The 13,179-nt window shown below is 41.1% G+C and overlaps 1 protein-coding gene across 1 annotated transcript in view; it reads left to right on the top strand.

Moving 5' to 3' along the window:
• The window catches only part of LOC109886525 (mast/stem cell growth factor receptor kita-like), a 97,054-nt gene that overhangs the window by 49,280 nt on the left and 34,595 nt on the right, over nucleotides 1–13,179 (top strand). The window lies entirely within an intron of this gene.

The following is a 13,179-nucleotide window of genomic DNA, read 5'->3' as shown; positions in this document are numbered from 1 at the left end:
TTTTTTTAAACATTAAATTAAATTAATTAAATTACATTTTCAATTAAATCAATCTAAACAAAATACTGTGTAATGTCAAAGTGGGACGAATATATATATTTATTTTAGATGGATATACATTAAATTCCTAAAATATAGTTGTTCTATAAGTATTCAGCTCCCTGGAGTCAATACATGTTAGAAACCCCTTGGCAGTGATTACAGCTGTGCATCTTGGGTAAATCTCTAAGAGCCATTACAGCTGGGAGTCTTCTTGGGTAAATCTCTAAGAGTCATTACAGCTGTGCATCTTGGGTACATCTCTAAGAGTCATTACAGCTGTACATCTTGGGTAAATCTCTAAGAGTCATTACAGCTGTGCATCTTGGGTACATCTCTAAGAGTCATTACAGCTGTGCATCTTGGGTAAATCTCTAAGAGTCATTACAGCTGTGCATCTTGGGTAAATCTCTAAGAGTCATTACAGCTGTGCATCTTGGGTAAATCTCTAAGAGTCATTACAGCTGTGCATCTTGGGTACATCTCTAAGAGTCATTACAGCTGTGCATCTTGGGTACATCTCTAAGAGTCATTACAGCTGTGCATCTTGGGTACATCTCTAAGAGTCATTACAGCTGTGCATCTTGGGTAAATCTCTAAGAGTCATTACAGCTGTGCATCTTGGGTAAATCTCTAAGAGTCATTACAGCTGTGCATCTTGGGTAAATCTCTAAGAGCCATTACAGCTGTGCATCTTGGGTACATCTCTAAGAGTCATTACAGCTGTGCATCTTGGGTAAATCTCTAAGAGTCATTACAGCTGTGCATCTTGGGTACATCTCTAAGAGTCATTACAGCTGTGCATCTTGGGTACATCTCTAAGAGTCATTACAGCTGTACATCTTGGGTAAATCTCTAAGAGTCATTACAGCTGTGCATCTTGGGTACATCTCTAAGAGTCATTACAGCTGTGCATCTTGGGTAAATCTCTAAGAGCCATTACAGCTGTACATCTTGGGTACATCTCTAAGAGTCATTACAGCTGTGCATCTTGGGTACATCTCTAAGAGTCATTACAGCTGTGCATCTTGGGTACATCTCTAAGAGTCATTACAGCTGTGCATCTTGGGTACATCTCTAAGAGTCATTACAGCTGTGCATCTTGGGTACATCTCTAAGAGTCATTACAGCTGTGCATCTTGGGTAAATCTCTAAGAGTCATTACAGCTGTGCATCTTGGGTAAATCTCTAAGAGTCATTACAGCTGTGCATCTTGGGTAAATCTCTAAGAGCCATTACAGCTGTGCATCTTGGGTACATCTCTAAGAGTCATTACAGCTGTGCATCTTGGGTAAATCTCTAAGAGTCATTACAGCTGTGCATCTTGGGTACATCTCTAAGAGTCATTACAGCTGTGCATCTTGGGTACATCTCTAAGAGTCATTACAGCTGTGCATCTTGGGTAAATCTCTAAGAGCCATTACAGCTGTACATCTTGGGTACATCTCTAAGAGTCATTACAGCTGTGCATCTTGGGTAAATCTCTAAGAGTCATTACAGCTGTGCATCTTGGGTACATCTCTAAGAGCCATTACAGCTGTACATCTTGGGTAAATCTCTAAGAGTCATTACAGCTGTGCATCTTGGGTAAATCTCTAAGAGCCATTACAGCTGTGCATCTTGGGTACATCTCTAAGAGTCATTACAGCTGTGCATCTTGGGTACATCTCTAAGAGTCATTACAGCTGTGCATCTTGGGTAAATCTCTAAGAGCCATTACAGCTGTGCATCTTGGGTAAATCTCTAAGAGTTATTACAGCTGTGCATCTTGGGTAAATCTCTAAGAGTCATTACAGCTGTGCATCTTGGGTACATCTCTAAGAGCCATTACAGCTGTGCATCTTGGGTAAATCTCTAAGAGCCATTACAGCTGTACATCTTGGGTACATCTCTAAGAGTCATTACAGCTGTGCATCTTGGGTAAATCTCTAAGAGCCATTACAGCTGTACATCTTGGGTAAATCTCTAAGAGTCATTACAGCTGTGCATCTTGGGTACATCTCTAAGAGTCATTACAGCTGTGCATCTTGGGTAAATCTCTAAGAGCCATTACAGCTGTGCATCTTGGGTAAATCTCTAAGAGTCATTACAGCTGTGCATCTTGGGTAAATCTCTAAGAGTCATTACAGCTGTGCATCTTGGGTAAATCTCTAAGAGTCATTACAGCTGTGCATCTTGGGTAAATCTCTAAGAGCCATTACAGCTGTACATCTTGGGTAAATCTCTAAGAGTCATTACAGCTGTGCATCTTGGGTAAATCTCTAAGAGCCATTACAGCTGTGCATCTTGGGTAAATCTCTAAGAGCCATTACAGCTGTGCATCTTGGGTACATCTCTAAGAGCCATTACAGCTGTGCATCTTGGGTAAATCTCTAAGAGTCATTACAGCTGTGCATCTTGGGTAAATCTCTAAGAGCCATTACAGCTGTGCATCTTGGGTAAATCTCTAAGAGTTATTACAGCTGTGCATCTTGGGTAAATCTCTAAGAGTCATTACAGCTGTGCATCTTGGGTAAATCTCTAAGAGCCATTACAGCTGTGCATCTTGGGTAAATCTCTAAGAGCCATTACAGCTGTGCATCTTGGGTAAATCTCTAAGAGCCATTACAGCTGTACATCTTGGGTAAATCTCTAAGAGTCATTACAGCTGTGCATCTTGGGTACATCTCTAAGAGTCATTACAGCTGTGCATCTTGGGTAAATCTCTAAGAGCCATTACAGCTGTGCATCTTGGGTGAATCTCTAAGAGCTTTACACAACAGAATTGTACAATATTAGTCCGTTTTAATATTTTTTATAATTCTTTAAGCTCTGTCAAGATGTTGGGCCTCACGGCTAGACAGCCGTTTTCTCGTCTTGCCATAGACTTTCAAAACTGACCACTTGACCACAAACATTCACTGTCGTCTTGGTAACCAACTCCAGTGTATATTTGGCCTTGTGTTGTAGGTTATTGTCCTGCTGAACGGTGAATTCCTTCCCCAGGTCCCCTGTGCTTAGCTCCATCCCGTTTTTTATAGGTACTTCTATAGATCATTTTATAGGTATATTCGAGGGAAATTTCTCATGACTCAAAAAAAAACTCCCTAAACTGGGATGAATGTATGCACTGTTCCAACACCTGGGAACCCCCTCTAACTTCAGCTTTCGTTATTAGTTAGTGTATTTGTCATATAGCCTACGCATGATGGACTACCCACAATGCATTTAAGTGAATAAAACACTACACAAATAAAAGCTCAATTGAATAAAAATAGAAAAGAATTTAGCAAAACTATAATACAACAAGACACTCAAACGAATTGAAGGAGGATATTTACACGTGCCGGGGAATTGTGGAAATAGATAAAGCCAGCGACCCGCTCTGTTTCTTTTAAACCACGTGATCTATGTTTTCCGTTTTCTATAATAGACGGAGCTACAGATTCATTGGGTAACCGAAAGTCCCCCCCCCCCAAAAAAAAAAATACGTCAGCACGTCTTCTATAATAGACGTATCTACAGATTCATTGAGTAACCGAAAGTCCCCCCTCAAAAAATACGTAGACAAAAAGACGAGTCTTCTGTCTTCTAAATTAGACGTATCTACAGATTCATTGGGTAACCGAAAGTCCCCCCCCCCCCATAAATACATAGACAAAAAGACGAGACCTAACCAGCAAAAGCAGAATATATATATACAAAGCCTTAAAAACGGTATTCAGACCCCTTGGGTTTCTTCACATGTTATGGTGTTGCAAAGTGGGATTCAAATTGTTGACCAAAAAAATAAGTATTCAGCTCCCTGGAGTCAATACATGTTAGAAACCCCTTGGCAGTGATTACAGCTGTACATCTTGGGTAAATCTCTAAGAGTCATTACAGCTGGGAGTCTTCTTGGGTAAATCTCTAAGAGTCATTACAGCTGGGAGTCTTCTTGGGTACATCTCTAAGAGTCATTACAGCTGTGCATCTTGGGTAAATCTCTAAGAGTCATTACAGCTGGGAGTCTTCTTGGGTACATCTCTAAGAGTCATTACAGCTGTGCATCTTGGGTAAATCTCTAAGAGTCATTACAGCTGTGCATCTTGGGTAAATCTCTAAGAGTCATTACAGCTGTGCATCTTGGGTACATCTCTAAGAGTCATTACAGCTGTACATCTTGGGTAAATCTCTAAGAGTCATTACAGCTGTGCATCTTGGGTACATCTCTAAGAGTCATTACAGCTGTGCATCTTGGGTACATCTCTAAGAGTCATTACAGCTGTGCATCTTGGGTACATCTCTAAGAGTCATTACAGCTGTGCATCTTGGGTACATCTCTAAGAGTCATTACAGCTGTGCATCTTGGGTAAATCTCTAAGAGTCATTACAGCTGTGCATCTTGGGTACATCTCTAAGAGTCATTACAGCTGTACATCTTGGGTAAATCTCTAAGAGTCATTACAGCTGTGCATCTTGGGTACATCTCTAAGAGTCATTACAGCTGTGCATCTTGGGTAAATCTCTAAGAGCCATTACAGCTGTACATCTTGGGTACATCTCTAAGAGTCATTACAGCTGTGCATCTTGGGTACATCTCTAAGAGTCATTACAGCTGTGCATCTTGGGTACATCTCTAAGAGTCATTACAGCTGTGCATCTTGGGTACATCTCTAAGAGTCATTACAGCTGTGCATCTTGGGTACATCTCTAAGAGTCATTACAGCTGTGCATCTTGGGTAAATCTCTAAGAGTCATTACAGCTGTGCATCTTGGGTAAATCTCTAAGAGTCATTACAGCTGTGCATCTTGGGTAAATCTCTAAGAGCCATTACAGCTGTGCATCTTGGGTACATCTCTAAGAGTCATTACAGCTGTGCATCTTGGGTAAATCTCTAAGAGTCATTACAGCTGTGCATCTTGGGTACATCTCTAAGAGTCATTACAGCTGTGCATCTTGGGTACATCTCTAAGAGTCATTACAGCTGTGCATCTTGGGTAAATCTCTAAGAGCCATTACAGCTGTACATCTTGGGTACATCTCTAAGAGTCATTACAGCTGTGCATCTTGGGTAAATCTCTAAGAGTCATTACAGCTGTGCATCTTGGGTACATCTCTAAGAGCCATTACAGCTGTACATCTTGGGTAAATCTCTAAGAGTCATTACAGCTGTGCATCTTGGGTAAATCTCTAAGAGCCATTACAGCTGTGCATCTTGGGTACATCTCTAAGAGTCATTACAGCTGTGCATCTTGGGTACATCTCTAAGAGTCATTACAGCTGTGCATCTTGGGTAAATCTCTAAGAGCCATTACAGCTGTGCATCTTGGGTAAATCTCTAAGAGTTATTACAGCTGTGCATCTTGGGTAAATCTCTAAGAGTCATTACAGCTGTGCATCTTGGGTACATCTCTAAGAGCCATTACAGCTGTGCATCTTGGGTAAATCTCTAAGAGCCATTACAGCTGTACATCTTGGGTACATCTCTAAGAGTCATTACAGCTGTGCATCTTGGGTAAATCTCTAAGAGCCATTACAGCTGTACATCTTGGGTAAATCTCTAAGAGTCATTACAGCTGTGCATCTTGGGTACATCTCTAAGAGTCATTACAGCTGTGCATCTTGGGTAAATCTCTAAGAGCCATTACAGCTGTGCATCTTGGGTAAATCTCTAAGAGTCATTACAGCTGTGCATCTTGGGTAAATCTCTAAGAGTCATTACAGCTGTGCATCTTGGGTAAATCTCTAAGAGTCATTACAGCTGTGCATCTTGGGTAAATCTCTAAGAGCCATTACAGCTGTACATCTTGGGTAAATCTCTAAGAGTCATTACAGCTGTGCATCTTGGGTAAATCTCTAAGAGCCATTACAGCTGTGCATCTTGGGTAAATCTCTAAGAGCCATTACAGCTGTGCATCTTGGGTACATCTCTAAGAGCCATTACAGCTGTGCATCTTGGGTAAATCTCTAAGAGTCATTACAGCTGTGCATCTTGGGTAAATCTCTAAGAGCCATTACAGCTGTGCATCTTGGGTAAATCTCTAAGAGTTATTACAGCTGTGCATCTTGGGTAAATCTCTAAGAGTCATTACAGCTGTGCATCTTGGGTAAATCTCTAAGAGCCATTACAGCTGTGCATCTTGGGTAAATCTCTAAGAGCCATTACAGCTGTGCATCTTGGGTAAATCTCTAAGAGCCATTACAGCTGTACATCTTGGGTAAATCTCTAAGAGTCATTACAGCTGTGCATCTTGGGTACATCTCTAAGAGTCATTACAGCTGTGCATCTTGGGTAAATCTCTAAGAGCCATTACAGCTGTGCATCTTGGGTGAATCTCTAAGAGCTTTACACAACAGAATTGTACAATATTAGTCCGTTTTAATATTTTTTATAATTCTTTAAGCTCTGTCAAGATGTTGGGCCTCACGGCTAGACAGCCGTTTTCTCGTCTTGCCATAGACTTTCAAAACTGACCACTTGACCACAAACATTCACTGTCGTCTTGGTAACCAACTCCAGTGTATATTTGGCCTTGTGTTGTAGGTTATTGTCCTGCTGAACGGTGAATTCCTTCCCCAGGTCCCCTGTGCTTAGCTCCATCCCGTTTTTTATAGGTACTTCTATAGATCATTTTATAGGTATATTCGAGGGAAATTTCTCATGACTCAAAAAAAAACTCCCTAAACTGGGATGAATGTATGCACTGTTCCAACACCTGGGAACCCCCTCTAACTTCAGCTTTCGTTATTAGTTAGTGTATTTGTCATATAGCCTACGCATGATGGACTACCCACAATGCATTTAAGTGAATAAAACACTACACAAATAAAAGCTCAATTGAATAAAAATAGAAAAGAATTTAGCAAAACTATAATACAACAAGACACTCAAACGAATTGAAGGAGGATATTTACACGTGCCGGGGAATTGTGGAAATAGATAAAGCCAGCGACCCGCTCTGTTTCTTTTAAACCACGTGATCTATGTTTTCCGTTTTCTATAATAGACGGAGCTACAGATTCATTGGGTAACCGAAAGTCCCCCCCCCCCAAAAAAAAAAATACGTCAGCACGTCTTCTATAATAGACGTATCTACAGATTCATTGAGTAACCGAAAGTCCCCCCTCAAAAAATACGTAGACAAAAAGACGAGTCTTCTGTCTTCTAAATTAGACGTATCTACAGATTCATTGGGTAACCGAAAGTCCCCCCCCCCCCATAAATACATAGACAAAAAGACGAGACCTAACCAGCAAAAGCAGAATATATATATACAAAGCCTTAAAAACGGTATTCAGACCCCTTGGGTTTCTTCACATGTTATGGTGTTGCAAAGTGGGATTCAAATTGTTGACCAAAAAAATAAGTATTCAGCTCCCTGGAGTCAATACATGTTAGAAACCCCTTGGCAGTGATTACAGCTGTACATCTTGGGTAAATCTCTAAGAGTCATTACAGCTGGGAGTCTTCTTGGGTAAATCTCTAAGAGTCATTACAGCTGGGAGTCTTCTTGGGTACATCTCTAAGAGTCATTACAGCTGTGCATCTTGGGTAAATCTCTAAGAGTCATTACAGCTGGGAGTCTTCTTGGGTACATCTCTAAGAGTCATTACAGCTGTGCATCTTGGGTAAATCTCTAAGAGTCATTACAGCTGTGCATCTTGGGTAAATCTCTAAGAGTCATTACAGCTGTGCATCTTGGGTACATCTCTAAGAGTCATTACAGCTGTACATCTTGGGTAAATCTCTAAGAGTCATTACAGCTGTGCATCTTGGGTACATCTCTAAGAGTCATTACAGCTGTGCATCTTGGGTACATCTCTAAGAGTCATTACAGCTGTGCATCTTGGGTACATCTCTAAGAGTCATTACAGCTGTGCATCTTGGGTACATCTCTAAGAGTCATTACAGCTGTGCATCTTGGGTAAATCTCTAAGAGTCATTACAGCTGTGCATCTTGGGTACATCTCTAAGAGTCATTACAGCTGTACATCTTGGGTAAATCTCTAAGAGTCATTACAGCTGTGCATCTTGGGTACATCTCTAAGAGTCATTACAGCTGTGCATCTTGGGTAAATCTCTAAGAGCCATTACAGCTGTACATCTTGGGTACATCTCTAAGAGTCATTACAGCTGTGCATCTTGGGTACATCTCTAAGAGTCATTACAGCTGTGCATCTTGGGTACATCTCTAAGAGTCATTACAGCTGTGCATCTTGGGTACATCTCTAAGAGTCATTACAGCTGTGCATCTTGGGTACATCTCTAAGAGTCATTACAGCTGTGCATCTTGGGTAAATCTCTAAGAGTCATTACAGCTGTGCATCTTGGGTAAATCTCTAAGAGTCATTACAGCTGTGCATCTTGGGTAAATCTCTAAGAGCCATTACAGCTGTGCATCTTGGGTACATCTCTAAGAGTCATTACAGCTGTGCATCTTGGGTAAATCTCTAAGAGTCATTACAGCTGTGCATCTTGGGTACATCTCTAAGAGTCATTACAGCTGTGCATCTTGGGTACATCTCTAAGAGTCATTACAGCTGTGCATCTTGGGTAAATCTCTAAGAGCCATTACAGCTGTACATCTTGGGTACATCTCTAAGAGTCATTACAGCTGTGCATCTTGGGTAAATCTCTAAGAGTCATTACAGCTGTGCATCTTGGGTACATCTCTAAGAGCCATTACAGCTGTACATCTTGGGTAAATCTCTAAGAGTCATTACAGCTGTGCATCTTGGGTAAATCTCTAAGAGCCATTACAGCTGTGCATCTTGGGTACATCTCTAAGAGTCATTACAGCTGTGCATCTTGGGTACATCTCTAAGAGTCATTACAGCTGTGCATCTTGGGTAAATCTCTAAGAGCCATTACAGCTGTGCATCTTGGGTAAATCTCTAAGAGTTATTACAGCTGTGCATCTTGGGTAAATCTCTAAGAGTCATTACAGCTGTGCATCTTGGGTACATCTCTAAGAGCCATTACAGCTGTGCATCTTGGGTAAATCTCTAAGAGCCATTACAGCTGTACATCTTGGGTACATCTCTAAGAGTCATTACAGCTGTGCATCTTGGGTAAATCTCTAAGAGCCATTACAGCTGTACATCTTGGGTAAATCTCTAAGAGTCATTACAGCTGTGCATCTTGGGTACATCTCTAAGAGTCATTACAGCTGTGCATCTTGGGTAAATCTCTAAGAGCCATTACAGCTGTGCATCTTGGGTAAATCTCTAAGAGTCATTACAGCTGTGCATCTTGGGTAAATCTCTAAGAGTCATTACAGCTGTGCATCTTGGGTAAATCTCTAAGAGTCATTACAGCTGTGCATCTTGGGTAAATCTCTAAGAGCCATTACAGCTGTACATCTTGGGTACATCTCTAAGAGTCATTACAGCTGTGCATCTTGGGTAAATCTCTAAGAGCCATTACAGCTGTGCATCTTGGGTAAATCTCTAAGAGTTATTACAGCTGTGCATCTTGGGTAAATCTCTAAGAGCCATTACAGCTGTGCATCTTGGGTAAATCTCTAAGAGCCATTACAGCTGTGCATCTTGGGTAAATCTCTAAGAGTCATTACAGCTGTGCATCTTGGGTAAATCTCTAAGAGCCATTACAGCTGTGCATCTTGGGTAAATCTCTAAGAGTTATTACAGCTGTGCATCTTGGGTAAATCTCTAAGAGTCATTACAGCTGTGCATCTTGGGTACATCTCTAAGAGCCATTACAGCTGTGCATCTTGGGTAAATCTCTAAGAGTCATTACAGCTGTGCATCTTGGGTAAATCTCTAAGAGCCATTACAGCTGTGCATCTTGGGTAAATCTCTAAGAGTCATTACAGCTGTGCATCTTGGGTAAATCTCTAAGAGTCATTACAGCTGTGCATCTTGGGTGAATCTCTAAGAGCTTTACACAACAGAATTGTACAATATTAGTCCGTTTTAATATTTTTTATAATTCTTTAAGCTCTGTCAAGATGTTGGGCCTCACGGCTAGACAGCCGTTTTCTCGTCTTGCCATAGACTTTCAAAACTGACCACTTGACCACAAACATTCACTGTCGTCTTGGTAACCAACTCCAGTGTATATTTGGCCTTGTGTTGTAGGTTATTGTCCTGCTGAACGGTGAATTCCTTCCCCAGGTCCCCTGTGCTTAGCTCCATCCCGTTTTTTATAGGTACTTCTATAGATCATTTTATAGGTATATTCGAGGGAAATTTCTCATGACTCAAAAAAAAACTCCCTAAACTGGGATGAATGTATGCACTGTTCCAACACCTGGGAACCCCCTCTAACTTCAGCTTTCGTTATTAGTTAGTGTATTTGTCATATAGCCTACGCATGATGGACTACCCACAATGCATTTAAGTGAATAAAACACTACACAAATAAAAGCTCAATTGAATAAAAATAGAAAAGAATTTAGCAAAACTATAATACAACAAGACACTCAAACGAATTGAAGGAGGATATTTACACGTGCCGGGGAATTGTGGAAATAGATAAAGCCAGCGACCCGCTCTGTTTCTTTTAAACCACGTGATCTATGTTTTCCGTTTTCTATAATAGACGGAGCTACAGATTCATTGGGTAACCGAAAGTCCCCCCCCCCCCAAAAAAAAAAATACGTCAGCACGTCTTCTATAATAGACGTATCTACAGATTCATTGAGTAACCGAAAGTCCCCCCTCAAAAAATACGTAGACAAAAAGACGAGTCTTCTGTCTTCTAAATTAGACGTATCTACAGATTCATTGGGTAACCGAAAGTCCCCCCCCCCCCCATAAATACATAGACAAAAAGACGAGACCTAACCAGCAAAAGCAGAATATATATATACAAAGCCTTAAAAACGGTATTCAGACCCCTTGGGTTTCTTCACATGTTATGGTGTTGCAAAGTGGGATTCAAATTGTTGACCAAAAAAATAAGTATTCAGCTCCCTGGAGTCAATACATGTTAGAAACCCCTTGGCAGTGATTACAGCTGTACATCTTGGGTAAATCTCTAAGAGTCATTACAGCTGGGAGTCTTCTTGGGTAAATCTCTAAGAGTCATTACAGCTGGGAGTCTTCTTGGGTACATCTCTAAGAGTCATTACAGCTGTGCATCTTGGGTAAATCTCTAAGAGTCATTACAGCTGGGAGTCTTCTTGGGTACATCTCTAAGAGTCATTACAGCTGTGCATCTTGGGTAAATCTCTAAGAGTCATTACAGCTGTGCATCTTGGGTAAATCTCTAAGAGTCATTACAGCTGTGCATCTTGGGTACATCTCTAAGAGTCATTACAGCTGTACATCTTGGGTAAATCTCTAAGAGTCATTACAGCTGTGCATCTTGGGTACATCTCTAAGAGTCATTACAGCTGTGCATCTTGGGTACATCTCTAAGAGTCATTACAGCTGTGCATCTTGGGTACATCTCTAAGAGTCATTACAGCTGTGCATCTTGGGTAAATCTCTAAGAGTCATTACAGCTGTGCATCTTGGGTACATCTCTAAGAGTCATTACAGCTGTGCATCTTGGGTACATCTCTAAGAGTCATTACAGCTGTGCATCTTGGGTAAATCTCTAAGAGCCATTACAGCTGTACATCTTGGGTACATCTCTAAGAGTCATTACAGCTGTGCATCTTGGGTAAATCTCTAAGAGCCATTACAGCTGTACATCTTGGGTACATCTCTAAGAGTCATTACAGCTGTGCATCTTGGGTACATCTCTAAGAGTCATTACAGCTGTGCATCTTGGGTACATCTCTAAGAGTCATTACAGCTGTGCATCTTGGGTAAATCTCTAAGAGCCATTACAGCTGTACATCTTGGGTACATCTCTAAGAGTCATTACAGCTGTGCATCTTGGGTAAATCTCTAAGAGCCATTACAGCTGTGCATCTTGGGTAAATCTCTAAGAGTTATTACAGCTGTGCATCTTGGGTAAATCTCTAAGAGCCATTACAGCTGTGCATCTTGGGTAAATCTCTAAGAGCCATTACAGCTGTGCATCTTGGGTAAATCTCTAAGAGTCATTACAGCTGTGCATCTTGGGTAAATCTCTAAGAGCCATTACAGCTGTGCATCTTGGGTAAATCTCTAAGAGTTATTACAGCTGTGCATCTTGGGTAAATCTCTAAGAGTCATTACAGCTGTGCATCTTGGGTACATCTCTAAGAGCCATTACAGCTGTGCATCTTGGGTAAATCTCTAAGAGTCATTACAGCTGTGCATCTTGGGTAAATCTCTAAGAGCCATTACAGCTGTGCATCTTGGGTAAATCTCTAAGAGCCATTACAGCTGTGCATCTTGGGTAAATCTCTAAGAGCCATTACAGCTGTGCATCTTGGGTAAATCTCTAAGAGCCATTACAGCTGTGCATCTTGGGTAAATCTCTAAGAGTCATTACAGCTGTGCATCTTGGGTAAATCTCTAAGAGCCATTACAGCTGTGCATCTTGGGTAAATCTCTAAGAGCCATTACAGCTGTGCATCTTGGGTAAATCTCTAAGAGCCATTACAGCTGTGCATCTTGGGTAAATCTCTAAGAGCCATTACAGCTGTGCATCTTGGGTAAATCTCTAAGAGTCATTACAGCTGTGCATCTTGGGTAAATCTCTAAGAGCCATTACAGCTGTGCATCTTGGGTAAATCTCTAAGAGCCATTACAGCTGTGCATCTTGGGTGAATCTCTAAGAGCCATTACAGCTGTACATCTTGGGTAAATCTCTAAGAGCCATTACAGCTGTACATCTTGGGTGAATCTCTAAGAGCCATTACAGCTGTACATCTTGGGTAAATCTCTAAGAGCCATTACAGCTGTGCATCTTGGGTAAATCTCTAAGAGCCATTACAGCTGTACATCTTGGGTAAATCTCTAAGAGCCATTACAGCTGTGCATCTTGGGTACATCTCTAAGAGTCATTACAGCTGTACATCTTGGGTACATCTCTAAGAGTCATTACAGCTGTGCATCTTGGGTAAATCTCTAAGAGTCATTACAGCTGTGCATCTTGGGTAAATCTCTAAGAGTCATTACAGCTGTGCATCTTGGGTAAATCTCTAAGAGCCATTACAGCTGTACATCTTGGGTAAATCTCTAAGAGTCATTACAGCTGTGCATCTTGGGTAAATCTCTAAGAGCCATTACAGCTGTACATCTTGGGTACATCTCTAAGAGTCATTACAGCTGTG

This window comes from Oncorhynchus kisutch, unplaced genomic scaffold (assembly GCF_002021735.2).
Source record: "Oncorhynchus kisutch isolate 150728-3 unplaced genomic scaffold, Okis_V2 scaffold744, whole genome shotgun sequence".
NCBI classification, from domain to species: domain Eukaryota; kingdom Metazoa; phylum Chordata; class Actinopteri; order Salmoniformes; family Salmonidae; genus Oncorhynchus; species Oncorhynchus kisutch.
The sequence above is the reverse complement of the archived record's forward strand: the minus strand, read 5'-3'. Positions and strand labels throughout refer to the sequence as shown.